Below are 5,426 nucleotides of genomic sequence, written 5' to 3' on the forward strand. Positions count from 1 at the left end.
TTACAAGCTCAAGATTTGGAGGCAGCTTAGGTTCAAATCTAAACATTTTCATTCATTAGCTTTGTGGCCTCATCTTCAATTTCCCCTCTTGTGAAATCATGGTTGCATCTACTTCATAGGGTTGCTTTGGGGGTAGAATTAAGTCATATTTGTAGATATTTCTGAACAGGTCCTACAGCATAATAAACACCGTGTGTAAAGTATAAATAAGAGAAAATATTGAGCAAGAGAGACATAGCTTCTACACTGATGGCATTTATGATCTTGCCAATAATTCTTCATTGGTTAATATCATTGCTAGGGTATAAGCACCAAATAAAACATGTTCTCAAGGGAGCTCCCCCCTACCCGCCACCCACCCAAGGCAGATTTTGATAGAGTAAATACAAAAAAAAAAAAAAAAAAAAAAAACTAGGGAAAATTGAACAGGAAGAGAGTTCACCAAAATTAAGATGTTCTCCAATGAAGGAACCATGCAATTTCCACTTTTCTTCACCAACGCTCTTTCAGGGAGGACAAGAGAAGTAGATTATAATGAGTGCACAAACATATATCCATGATCACAGAGGCAACCTGGCAGGTACAGACACATCTCATTCAATGTAACAGATGTCTTTGTAGATACACTGAAGGTCTTTAAATTGAAATATATTTCAAATGCTTTAGGAAAGCTTGTTTAAAGGAACCTACAGTAAATCCATTTATAAGGGGGCTAGTAATTAGCTAATTTATTTCGCTTTCGGCTTTTGCATTGGATTTTTAAGTGACATTTTACGTACTAATTTTTCCTGAAGTGTAGATTACCTTATAATAGTTGAATTTTTAAAAACTTTCTGAGATCAGGTATTCTGTTTATCCCACCAATATGAGCACTTGGCATGTGAAGGCGTTCGCAATGATGTGCTGAAATGAATAAATGACTATAGTATCATCTGAAAATATGAATCTTTCCATAAAAACATGAAATATGTTAAATTTTAGTTGTGTTATTAAGCAGTAAACGTCTCTTCAAATTAACAATGACAAAATAAATGTTCTAGAAGAAAAATTTAAGGATTAAAATATAAAATATTTTAAAAGTTAATTGAACACAAATGTATCATCTCTAAATTATGTAAGGAGATGTAGGCAGGAAAGGCTCATCCCTGATATCATTCCCTTCTTTCCTTCATGGGCTGCTCATTTCTATCACTACACAGCACCACTTGGTTACTTAATATTCTAGAGTCAATAATGGGGGCATAGCATATGGGTCCAGATTTCCTGCGTATTAAAATAAGACCCTAAGAGAAAGCTGAAGTCCCCATGGAGAGGGAGGCCAAGAGCCCAGCAGACTGCTGGGACCCCAGCAGACAACTCTAGAGTTGGATGTAGTTTTCAATCCAACAGACTATTCAACTCTATTCACTACCCTCAGGTGTTTCCTAATTGAGTGTTCTTTCTTAGGATTTACTTGGCCATTTTCAGATTATTGCAAACTTCTCCTCACCCCTAAACATTCCCCAGCTTCTGACACACCCAAAGTCAATAGAAGAGCTTACCCTGGGGAAAAAAAAAAGTGGAAGCCCTCATATAGAAATCCTCTGAAATTCTTGCAACCAAAACTCACTGCACGGACACCCATGCTTCTCATCCTTTCTGCTACTATTGTGCCCTTTCTCTTAAAAAAAAAAAAATCTCTGTAACAGTGCCATGGATCATTCTTTGGTCTGCTTCCTTAAGAAAACTTCTACAGTGATTATTTCTTTGTCTTTCTTATCTTTAACTATCTTTAACTTATTCTGCTATAATGGTTTCTTCTTGACAACATTCAAAATTCTTACCACTCAATTTCTTCTTTTGCCCCCTAAAAAAGGCAATGTTTTTTGGACTCCCTATTTTAGCTATAATTCTTTTATTCACTGCCAACATAGCCAAGAGTCTTTGAAGAGTTATATATTGTCTCTTCTTTTCTCTTCTCTTCCTCGATTGAAGGTAACTGACTTTGCCCCAGTCACTCTATTAAAATGTTTTTGTGCAAGGACACCAATGATGACCTTGTCACTGATCCAGTGGAAAAATTTCAGTTTATCTTGCTTGATCTCCATGCAGCATGTGACACTGTTGACCTCTTCTGAGGCATTTTTGGCCTTGGTTTTCCTTACTTTGCACTCTTGGAATTCCTTCTACTTCTGTTCTCTGTCTTCTTTCTCTTAAATGCTCTCTAAATGTTGATGTTTGTCTTTCTGTGCCCTTGGCTCTTATTTATTAATGGTAAATACTCTCTTCTGTATGCCAGGCACTGGTTAGCACCTGCTTCACTTCTGACTTTGGACACTGTGCCTATTAATGTCACCCATTTCCATCACTTAAATTATCAACTGTGCCTAGTGTTGCCGGATCTAGCAGATAAGAATATAAGACACAATAAAATAATTATTCATTGTTCATCTGAAATCCAAATTTAATTGGATGTCATATAGTTCATCTGGCAGCCCTAACTATGTCAGAAGTCACAAAATCAAATGCCTTTAGGAGTCAGCTAGTTAATAAAAGTATAAGAAAAATAATGGTGGGGATTAGGGCTGACTGAAAAGCATGTGCCCTATTAGAAGACCTTCAAATTAGATTTCATGCATCTAGAGGCAAACAAATCAGGTCTAAGGGCCACATCTTATTCAACAATACATGTTTGCATCTTCTAAAGTGTATATGCTAATGATTCCTTCCAGTCCTGTGTATACCACTCTTTCCTAGATATCTCCACTTGAATATTCTCCTGGTAACTCAAGATGTACAAAAATAAAGTCTCTATGTAATAGCCAGAGTTATCAATCAATAATACAAACTGGATTATGCTACTTTCCTATTTAGACTTTGACTTAATTTTGTCTGGAAAGCAAGATTAAATCCAAAGTCTTTGATATGGTTTATGAGGAGTTTTATGTGGTTAGTGCCATTACTGTCATCTTTGTCATTATCACCCTCTTCCTTACCACTCAGTGCTTAAATCCTAACCAACCAATCTCAACTCACTAACCACTAACCTCAACAGCCCATTCTCCCTCTGGCTTCTTAGACTCTGCTAGTGCTTTTCTTTCTGCTTCGAGTTCTTCCCTTTGTGTTTGTAGACTCTACCTACCTCTGTTGTCATGTGACTTGCTTTGGCCAATCATATATGAGCAGAAGAGACGTGTAAATTCTGAAAAGAAGTATTAAGGACAGCAGTGCATGCTTTGCCAGACCTGCTTTTCTCCTTCTCTGTGGGTGTAAAAGGATATGTTTTGCTGGGCCCCTGCACATATGAAAGGTAACCATGCTTCTTAGCATTAATGTCTGTACAGGGGCAGTTCCTGTTTGAGTGTACTGCACATCATAGTTGCTTGGTACAAAATCTCAATTATTGTCATAAATGTTACCCCAAACAACCAGAAAAAAATAGGGAAAAAAAAGTTTTCTACTTCTCAGTACTTTTTTAAAAAAGATTGTATTTATTTATTCATGAGAGACACAGAGAGAGAGAGGCAGAGACACAGGTAGAGGGAGAAGCTGGCTCCCTGTGGGGAGCCCAATATGGGACTTGATCCCAGGACCCCGGGGTTAAGACCTGAGCCAAAGGCAGATTCTCAACCACTGAGCCATCCAGGTGTCCTTCTCAATATTTTAAGAATATAATAGACTTCATTTCTTTTTCAGCTGAGTAGACATACGGGTCAGCCTATGTATTGGTAAATGGATTTTTTTTTTAAGCCCAAACAGCCTTTAATAAAGGTGACAGTTCTATGTGAAGCAAAAAAAAAAAAAAAAAAAAATCATGCACATTAGTATCCAAAGGAATATTGATTTATTTGCTTTCCTGTGTTGTTGTTACAAAGGAAAATGTATTTGTGTTATAACGGGGCATTCCATTAATGACATGCCTTAGAACAAACTGGACAAATTCTCATGCCGAACTGCAAGAATTTTCTTTATATGGCTAAGTCCTTCCTATACATGTTTACCTACAACATGTAATGCTATTAACTAATTTATAGTGCTTGACTCATTTACTATCAAGCTTTCCTGAATTTCCACAATGTGCAGAGACTTTTTTATGAGGACCCACAAGATAAGGTGCTATAGATTAAAGACTATTATTCGATGCCTTTTAAAACACTGATTCCCAAACCCAGTTGATCACCAGACTTGATTGCAAAGATATTTACATGTAGAGATGCTCCAGCTCCACTCTAGACCTTCTGACCTCTTGCAGCTGGAAGACACTTAAGTTTTTTTCTCCAGAGGAGTAGGTGATGAGCTTGAGGGCACTGACATTTCAAGAAAAGATATAGTCTGATTATTAAGCAGCTTTCATTGTCTTTGGATAATGATAATCTACCAAAAATTAAAGCAATGTATAGTTATTGTGTCAACTGAGAAAAGATATTCAAGTTTATAAAAAGTTGAGTTGGTAAAAAGATGTTCAAGTTGGTTCAAGGTTGGTAAAAAGCCTGTCTTTGACATGAGGAGCAGGATAAGATTTGTGATGTAGAGAAAAGTTAATTTCATCATCAAGATAGAGAGGGAAATAGTAATAGGAAAAGAAATTATTTAATAAACTCAACTCAAAATAAACTCAAAATTCAATAAATAAACTCAAAATTCAATAAACCTTTAATGAAAACCTATTGGGTGTTGGGACCTCAGTGTGAGTCATAGAGGACCTCAAGATGAGAGTGTGTAGTTTAGTAGTGAATTGACTACACAAGAACCAGACAGATGTGAGTTCAAATCTCAGCCCTAATTTGCAAGATGCATGTCTGGGTGATGAATTTAACCACGCGGACACTTAGTTTTTCAGTCTATTTAATGGATGTCCCTTTGTCTCATAGTGCCAATATAAAAATCAAATGATGCAAAATATACAGTGCACTCCCTGACTCGCCGGCAAGTTCCATTTATATTTGGGGTGCAACCTTGATTTGGTCACATGAAGCTGTACTTATATGTAAGTGATTTTAACACAAAATAATAAGCCCAGCTACATATCATATCAGAATAAATCAGAGATAAAATTTAAGATGAGGAGCACCTAACTGTCACTCAAAGGGCAAATGACATCAAATGGGATATGCAACATCTGGTATACTTGGAATCTGTGGTAGGTAGAATAATGGCCCCCCCATGTCTTGATCTTCATATTCTGTAACTATGTTACCTTATATGGTAAAAGGTAATTAAGGTTATAGACAGAATTAAAGTTGTTAATCAGCAGACATTAAAATAGGGAGATGACACACAGGGTTATCTGGGAGAGTCCGACGTAATCCCAAGAATCCCTACACACGCAAGGATGTAGAAGTCAGCGGCAAAGTGATGCAGCGCGAGAATGATTCCAGCAGACATTGCTGGCATTGAGTGGAAGCAGGCCAGCCGCAAGCCAACGAAAATAGGTGGCCTCCAGAAGA

This window comes from Canis lupus, chromosome 3 (assembly GCF_011100685.1).
Source record: "Canis lupus familiaris isolate Mischka breed German Shepherd chromosome 3, alternate assembly UU_Cfam_GSD_1.0, whole genome shotgun sequence".
NCBI classification, from domain to species: domain Eukaryota; kingdom Metazoa; phylum Chordata; class Mammalia; order Carnivora; family Canidae; genus Canis; species Canis lupus.